The sequence below is a fragment of the Coenobita brevimanus genome, chromosome 103 (assembly GCF_032717465.1).
Source record: "Coenobita brevimanus isolate Jiangsu-jjx chromosome 103, ASM3271746v2, whole genome shotgun sequence".
Taxonomy (NCBI): domain Eukaryota; kingdom Metazoa; phylum Arthropoda; class Malacostraca; order Decapoda; family Coenobitidae; genus Coenobita; species Coenobita brevimanus.
This window is the reverse complement of record NC_137056.1, coordinates 37,117,069-37,126,488: the sequence shown is the minus strand read 5'-3', so window position 1 is coordinate 37,126,488 and position 9,420 is coordinate 37,117,069.

Below are 9,420 nucleotides of genomic sequence, written 5' to 3'. Positions count from 1 at the left end.
TTAAACCATACTTCTCCCATGCGGTAATCCAAATAAAACACATGCATTAGTTGGGATGGTTCTACCCACATTTAATGGTTCTGCATCCATCTTTTGGTGGTTCCATATCCATCTTTTTACACAAACTCCTCTCAGCTCTATAAAACACTAAACACCATTACTACCAGCAAATCACAAACAAGCACCTCCAAGACCCGTACATCCATCACTACAACATCCAGCACATCCCTTCTTACAAGGAACAAGCAGACTTACCATACTAGTAAACCAATATGAAAACCTATGTCACTTTACACTAATAAGCACTGAGTCAGGAAAACAAGCTTCTCTGCATAGGCAGTCACTTCCACTCAACCATAACACAACTCCCTTCACTCCAGAACAGAAAGTTAACATTATCATGAAAACAAAGAACTCTACGAGCACAGGATCAGATGGCATTAGCATCCTACAACTGAAACACTTTAAGACCACACAGCATCTAGGCCCTCACAAACATCTACTCATACACACATTGTAGCATTTCCAACATCTGGAAATACTGAACTATCATCACTATACTGTACTTAAAAAAAACAAGGAATCAACATACCCTTCTTCACAGGGACCTGTAACTCTGTTCTACTCACCATCTAAGATAAATGAAAGCCTCATTCTCAACAAAGTCAAACCTCATGTCCCCCTTCAACCCTCACACGACTTTAGAATATTACATTCCACAGACACCTCGCTAACCAACGACACACAACACTCACGTGATGGCATCAACTCTGCGCAACCTGAACAATGTACACTTTTTACATTTGACATCAGTAGAACCTTTCATGCCATCCCAAGATGCAATTAATCACTACAATCTGCAAGACAAGGATGCAGAACAACACCAAACACGGACATACTAACTATTAATCAGGTAGACAAGCACATGTTATGCTTCAAGGCAAGATACCATAAACACATAACTTTTTTCATGGAGTTCCTTCACCCACAATTTTTAACCTAAACATGCATGACATTCCTACCCCAACTGCCGACAAACATTGCCTCATATGTAGATGACATTAACAACCTCACACCACACTGCAGACAGCCTGCACACTTTAACAATACTAACGCAACATACGGTGGTATGTAGTGGCAACCATCATCCAGTCATCTGAGGTAGTGCTGCCTACTTCTTCCTTCACCTTTATCGATGTATCTCAGTTTCATTACTCCTCTTTTCTGATTTCTCCTTTTCCTTCCCCTCACTTTTTACAACTCTTCTTTTCACTTCAGGTGACTCCACACTTGAGTGATAAGCCTGTTTCCTGTAACCCAGGAAACCATTTGCAGCACTAAGTAGTAACCACATCACAAAACTATGCGGTGAAATGAAGCCTGCTACAGCATCCCTGTTAAATGGGTGGAGAGATGGAAATCCAGCATACATCCAAGAACTAAATCTCAACTTCTACATCTCACACCTCACTGTTGGAAGGTGAGGTCAGCTGCAAGGAAACACCAGTTCACTGCATGCAAAGGCCCTGCTGAGGTAGTTGCTTGCCTCTGGCTGATGGATTTTGTTCAGCCAGACAGGCTAGAGTTGATCAACAACAATTACCTCAACACACTTCAGGCATAGGTTGAGGACAAAAGGCTGATGATCACACCACACTACCACACCAACTGAAAGCACAAGTACAGGCATTCACCAGACATCATATTTAAAAATGCATCTGTGCCACACACACACCTTCTGCTAAGATCCTTGGAGTGACAAAAAAACATAGGATTCACTTTCAAGGACCAAACAGCTACAAAACATCATGAGGTAGTGCATCCCCACACTCAACACACTCTGGGCATTTACAGGGGTAGACTTTAGGGAACAAAAAGAAAACTCTCCCTACTCCACAAACAATATACATTAGATCAATGATGTCATATGCCTCCCTGTACAGGGCCCCATCCTATCTAGCACCCACTACATCTTGCAAACCCTGCAAAACAACACTCTATGGATCCTCATTGCCTACATCAACACCACTTCAGCTCACTTAATCTTTGAAACTAAAGTTCTTCCCATCTAAGAATATCTTGATACGAGAGGCACACAATTCAATGTGGCAGCCTGCACCAACAAATAACATCCATCATTAGGTTATATGACAAAGACACACAACACAACTAGACATATAAAACAATCACCATACAAACGTTACCAGACCCTCTTCAACAACATCCCACCACCACAACATTTCAACACTGGCAATTACCTGTTAAATGCTCACCTTGCATGCAGGTTAATACCTGTACAACACTTCAGTCAGAACACTACATGATAAGCCTGCCCTTCCATCATTCATCAAAGATATCCTTAAATACAGCTGAGTGAGTTCACCTACCTAGGCTAGAATCAGGTCATCAAATGGCCATCCTCTGTTACCTGCTTTGACTTGGGTTGGATGTAATCGCAGATTACATGTGCCCCCGCCTGCAGAACAGGCCCACACAATGTACCAGCAACATACATGCTGGAGCACTGCACAGAACATGACACATTAAGACAGACACAACAAGCTGTGGTCACTAGGTCTGCTTGGTCAGGCAGACTGGGGTTAAGCAATAATGTAACAACAACTATGACAATACCACTACAGTCCAATTAGCAGGCCTTGTCAAAAACTGCAGGCAAAAGGGAATGAGCACTGAAAGTCGAAGACAATCTCAATGGCTCCCCAGCTCTCTTCCTCACCAAATTCAGTGAAAGCTGCAATACTCTGGCTACATTTACCCTTTGGTGGAAGCAATTTTTGAAATAAGAAACTTACTCTGATGCAATTTTTGTTTCATTATACTGTAGTGAAATAAAATTAAATTTAGTATTAAAATATTTACCATTTTTTAGGACACAACTGCCGCTGCTGGCTATTTTCAGGTCACTCTGATACTAGCCATCTCACACCTTTCCAATGGGGACACCAATTTCACACAGGCCATGCTGTCAGGGTGACTCATATTCAGAGAAAACAGTGCATATAATTTTTTGCTTATGGAACATGCTCAGTTAACATGCCAGATACCTATTATCAGATCCAATGAATATTCCTCCCAGCAGATGGCCGTCTGAATCAAAAACCATACAAGGGACCTTTAGGGCTTCCAATATGCTAATCACGGAAAAGTGCAGCAAATGGCAATGCTGACTGTGGTTAAGGGTACTGATGTCACAGACTCTGCAGAATTAACTACCTTCATTCAGGTCAGGCCATTTCATTATTAAACGAAATATGAGGGATCTGACTAATGCTGTAACAAATAATACTTAAAATCACACGGCGCACATCAACACTACGGTACGAGTGTTTTAAATTCATTGTCAAGTACCGGTATGAGCTGAAACTTACAACGGCATTTACCTGTTTTTCTGGGTTCACCATGCCCTGACCAAGAATGTCCTGAAACCTCGAAACTTTGCCCCAGCCACGTTGCCAACTGCAACAGCCAACCACTGAGGGACCAAAGCGCCCGCCGAAACCCTCCACAGGCTCCGCTTACGGGTCTCGTGAGTCGTCTTCTTCTCTATGATGAGCACCCTCGTTCCGCCCACGTGCTGGGAGAAGTAGCGCTCTCCCACACACACAGAGGACTGGCATCACGATTCTGTGAGGTTAATCATTTGTGGACTAGCCTTAAGGCTTGGTATCATAGACGAAACCCCACACACGCTGACGATTGTCGTTAAGGACTGGGTATAATTAATAAATACCACTGATGTGTCTGCACCTACAAAGTAATTCCTGTAAACAGCGATTTTTTTTTTTTTTTTTACTAACAGAATTATAGGACTTTGGCAAGCATTATTTTTATTTTTTTCGTTGGATTTCAATTAGAAACTATACAACATGAGAATGGTGATTTTTTGTACTAAGATGATTACAGTACGTTCACGAGTATAATTTGTATTCTTTCATTGGTTTTCCAATAAAAACATGATACAAAGACGTTACCATAATTTACTTACCTTCATAAAGTTGATTTTCAGAGCATCGTAAATTGCTTGGCATGTCTCTGGGATTAGTCCAAGAGCTTGTGGGGAGATACCTGTTGAAAACTTCAGATCTTCCAGTGATCGTCCCGTTGCAAGAAACCTCAGGGTTGCAGCTAGCCTCTCCTCTGCTGATATGGATTTCCTCATTACTGTATCTTTCTTCGTTATCACCAGGGAAACCAGTGCTAACAAATATCTGAATGAATCATCAGTCATCCTTAAGTAGTTTTTAAAATCATCAGGGTTATTTTCTCTCAGTTCATCCAGCAACACCATATGAGAAAGCTTGTCTCTCTTTTTTAGCCACGGTTTTGTCCATAGTCGACGTTTTTTATGACAACGCTCTTCTTCAGATTCGTCACTTATTAGCACTATCAGTAGAGCACTGTTCTGTCTTTTACTTAAAGCCATGATGTGCAACTGATGATGAGCAGATGTCGACACGCCTCTGTGTGCACTAGACGACTGTTGCCTTGATGTCTGCTCTCATCTGCTCTCATGCCTCCACACACGCAAACGACTTGCGCCTTGATGTCTACTCTCCCTCCCTACACGCAGACGATTGGCTTCACGTGGCCTCAAGCGACTGGCGCGAGCCGTACCCTACACGCAGACGATTGGCGTCAATGACGCCAATCCTTTCCCGGCCTCACGTGGATTTATAACCAGACGTAATTCCATGAGGTCGAATAATTCCATCTGACGATTGGAATCAAGAGCCCACACACGGTGATGATTTTGTGAGGACTGGCCTCTTGACGCCAATCCTCACAAAATCGTGATGCCAGTCCTCTGCGTGTGTGGGCAACTTAAGAATACTAAGCAGCTGAGCCTGATCCGCGTAACTGCGTTTTCTTCTTGCTGGTAAAATGAACATTCCCGGGAAAAATAGTGGTAAAGATTTTTCTTTTCCCAATTAGACGTTTTCACGTTATTTACTCATTATCTATCTATAACCAGACGCCTTAATCCCGTAAGGGGTGGCCACAAACAACTCATCTCCATGTCGCCCTGTCCCCTGCCATTTCGCTGTCCTCCCTCCAACTCACACACCCCTCTCTCATAGACCTCTATACTCCTTCCCTCAACCTCATCCTCGGACTCCCATCCCTCTACCCCCTCCACCTCAAATGAACACATACACTCAGTTTCCCATTCTCCAACCTCTTCACATAGCTAAAACAGCTCAATGTATTTCTCCTGACGCTTTCTACCATATCCATATCCACAATACAATCCTGTCTCACTTCCTGATTTATGTCTCTCCATGTAACTCTACATGCTCCTCTCAAATAACTCACTTCCACTGCTCTCATTCTTGACTTGTGTCCTTCCAGCAAGGTTATATGTATCACATTACTGAACAAGCCCTATGAGTGGTGTTTCGGTGTTGTTTTGCTCAACCCGCCATGTCTGACCGAGCAGATATGTCGACCACAGATAGCCTAAGCAACTGCTTCTGTAGGACAGGCGTCCTACAGCCTTGCACAGTGCATATACATGCCATGCAGGGAACCGGACCCGTATACCTTTTTGTTTGTTGTTTTACGCCGCGTCTCATTTTTCGATAAGGTCTAAGGCGTTGTCCCTGGGTAGAAAACTTTGGTTTTAGAGCGTGTAGCACTTTATGACCGGATGCCCCTCTTGATTACCAATGACTCGAGCCTCCGTCCCTTCGGTCAGAGCGTTCTAACCCACTGAGCCACGGCTGCTACAGTAGTAATAATAATAATAATAAATTGATTAGGCTTGGCATATACACACACAGTGGCACATTAAACAGTGGACAAGTGTTAATAAGCATCAGCCATGCTTGAAACCAACCAAGGGTAACCCAGTAAGTCCTCTGAGACGTATTCCATTGGGGTCCTTCTTTTGGGATCAGGATTAGCTGGGGGCAAGGGGGAGCAGTTACAGTCTTATTCTAAAGATAATCTTAGCTACAGTTACATTAATTTGCAAGCACAAAAATATAATAATATTAAGTAAAGAAGTAAGGAATATTAGTTTGCTTTAGCTAAAGACGCCTCACCATGGACGGACTACTCTCCTCACGGCGAGGTGCACAGCCACAGCGCGCAACCACGTGCAGGTTCCTCCTGATTGTATCTATAGCCAGGCGCCTTCATCCCGTACGAATGGTGACCACAAATAAATCGCCTCCCTGTCGCCCTGACCTCTGCCATTTGGCTGCGCAGCGCTCACTTCAACTGACACCCCCTCCCCATATATCTTCTCCATCCCTCTATCTCATCCTTGGTAACCCCCTCCCATTCACTCACACACTCTTCTAGTTTCTCTTTCTCCGTCCTCCCCAAACGGCCAGATCATCTGGGTACTTCTAGCCCTTTCGTACCACAAAGCTCCTTAACTTCTTCATTTGTCTTACGTCAGCTTCTCCATTTTCTTCAGCTTAGAAAGAACACCTGACTCATGTAAAAAAAAAAAAAAAAAAAATCTCCATAACTCCAAATGGTTTTCCTCATTAGAGGAGTGATTGCTGTAGCCATCGTCAACTTAACTGTGACAGCCACTAAAGATCTGGTAAAATGTCATTACCTTCACTCACTGCAACCCCTCCCCTCCCTTTTTCACTAATATATGACGTGGCAGACAAGGTTAGGGTGATCGTAAACGAAAAAACACAGGCAGCAATGAACCAAACAAAAGTGGTCCTAAAGTTCGTGTTTAGCTGAGAGGGTGAAGTGCAGATAAACTATTTTTTGACGATGTTTCGTGATTTGATGAGAGTACTGAATGTTCTGTTGATTATCCAGGATCCTAGCTGGAATGTAGGTCCGGCGTTATCTGGAATATATAAGGAAGACGTGGCCTACAGTATATACGTAGTTGCTGAATCAGCTCTAGAACGTGGTATGCAGGCTAACCACATTCTTCATATCGGTTTCAAAAACTACCGTCAGAATCTGGGGGAATCCATACACTTTCGTCCTCTCATTTTTACCAATACAACCGTGAGCATCATTGGATCATTCTCTTTGCAACTTCACCCTCTATTATAAATCATTTCACCCCGAGGACATCTCTTCTAGTCTTGCTATCGTCGGATGACATTATACGGCTTAGGGGAGATTTCTTGTAGTGAAAGGATTATAAATCTTATGCTTAACCCTCCTCAGTCTCTAAGCTTTTTTTTTTTTCCTCCCGCTCATCTTTCTTATTCAGCTTCGGAGGCCAACCCCCTCCCCCCTCTCTCTCTCGCTTTTTAATTTTCCGCTTTGCTACTGCTACGCTCCGGGATGGCCTATGACACAAGCCTCAGAGGCCATATTCATGACGGATCTAATTTTTATAAACAAGTCCCCACAAAAATTAACTATTATTAAAGATTATTTTTTTCCATTCTGTCACCTCAATTTCTAGTCCAGAGTGGCTGTGAAGTGTACGGTAGGTGTATGAGTGGAGATAAAGATTTTTTTTTTTTTTTTAAATAACAGAACGGAGGAAGGAAAAACAAATGGGGAAAAAAAAAATCCATATACCAGATTACTGGTGTCCTCGGTTCATAAAATATCTGTAACAGTTAGACTTGAACAGTTGTAGGTTGAAATTTGGAGGAAAACAACTCTGGGGAAGCGAGTTCCAGAGAGATGCAGTTCGGGGAATGAAAGAATTCTGATAGGCAGAAGTTCTGCAATATGGTTGAGTGACATTCCAGTCATGAGCGCTACCAGATGCCCGTGTAGCACGAGGGAAGGCATGAAGAGGTGGCACCATGGACGCAACTTCGTCTGAGCATTTGCCAAAAAAATATCTGTAAAATAATGCAAGGGAGGCAACATTCCTTCTTACTTGCAGGGGAGGTAGTTTATATGTAATGGCAGGGTTGTTAATGATTCTAACAGCTTTATTCTGAATTTTGTCTAGTTGTCTTAATGCAACCTCTCCACAACCATTCCACAAGGGTGAGCAATATTCAAGCTGAGAGCGCACATGACTCTTATAAATTATAGCTAACTGCTCATCGGCGAAGAAGTTACGGACTCTGTACAATAATCCAAGTTTCTTTGAGGTGGTTTTAGCAAGGGATCTGACATGAGAGGTCCAGCTGAGGGCACTGTTAAGTGAGACACCAAGAATTTCAATACTTTTGGAGATGGGAATATTAGAAGCACTGAAGGTAATGTACGAATCTGGTAATATCTGTCTATTAGTAAACTGTATATATTTAGTTTTACTAGCATTAAAAGAGACAAGGTTGTTTTGTCCCCATTCACTGATTGTAGATAGATCTTGATTTATGGAGATGGCTGTACTGAGTTGAGAGGTAGAGATATTAGACTTTGTAAATGGATGTCTGAGTGTGAATGAACTATGTAGTGTTGAGTCATCTGCATATGAGTGGATGGGATTGTGAGTGACAGATAAGAGATCATTAATATGAACCAGAAATAGGGTTGGCGCCAGAACAGATCCCTGCGGCACGCCGGCGTTAATTGAGTGGAAATTCGAATATACATCATCTACTTTTACTCTTATTTTCCTGTCACTAAGATAAGAAGAAATCAAAGGAACAAAAGACGTTAGTCCATAGCAAGGGAGTTTGGACAGCAGGGAACGGTGCCATACTCTGTCGAAAGCTTTAGAGATATCAAGAGCTACTGCATGAGTTTCTCCAAAAAGATCAATTGATTGATGGATGGTATGAGTTAAGAGATTGAGTATGTCAATGGTGGATCTTTCGCGGCGAAAACCGTATTGTCTATCACTAATATATATACAAGCAATCTAATCCACAAGTAAAGATTAGGAAAGTTTATGAATACGGTTCCTGGTTCCTTCCTATAGCACTCTGCCTTCCCCACCATAGTGATTCCATGCCAATCATTCATTAATACATCTCTTTCTCTCTCTCTCCTTCCAAGGAACATAACTCTTTCTCCAAGCGTAAGACCCTCCTGGAAATCCGGGAATATGACAAGGATAGAACTTGTACCCAGGAATTTAAAATTAAGTACCGCAAACAGGTGAAAAGTTATCCCGATATACATTGTATGCCTCATTTTAACTGCCATGATATATACTCCATTTACCTGGACAAGATTTTTGCCTTTTTGCAGAATTTTTCAAGGAGCTCAGTGGCACAATAAGACTGTACAGTACTATGGCTCTACATCTTTTTCCATACCCCTTCTCTGTGACTAGTCTCATAATCAAGGGTTAATCTGTACTTACAACTCAGCATTCAAAGCAAAGAGACGGCGATTTTAGACCAAGTCAGAGAAAAATGGGTACAGTGACATGCGTTAAAATCTCTGTTAGAGCCCAAGAGTGCCAGGTGCATACTGTACTCAACACATGGGAATCCAGAAGACTAAACTCATCTTACAACACTGCACCCTCACTGTTATGAATGTCTATGTTAG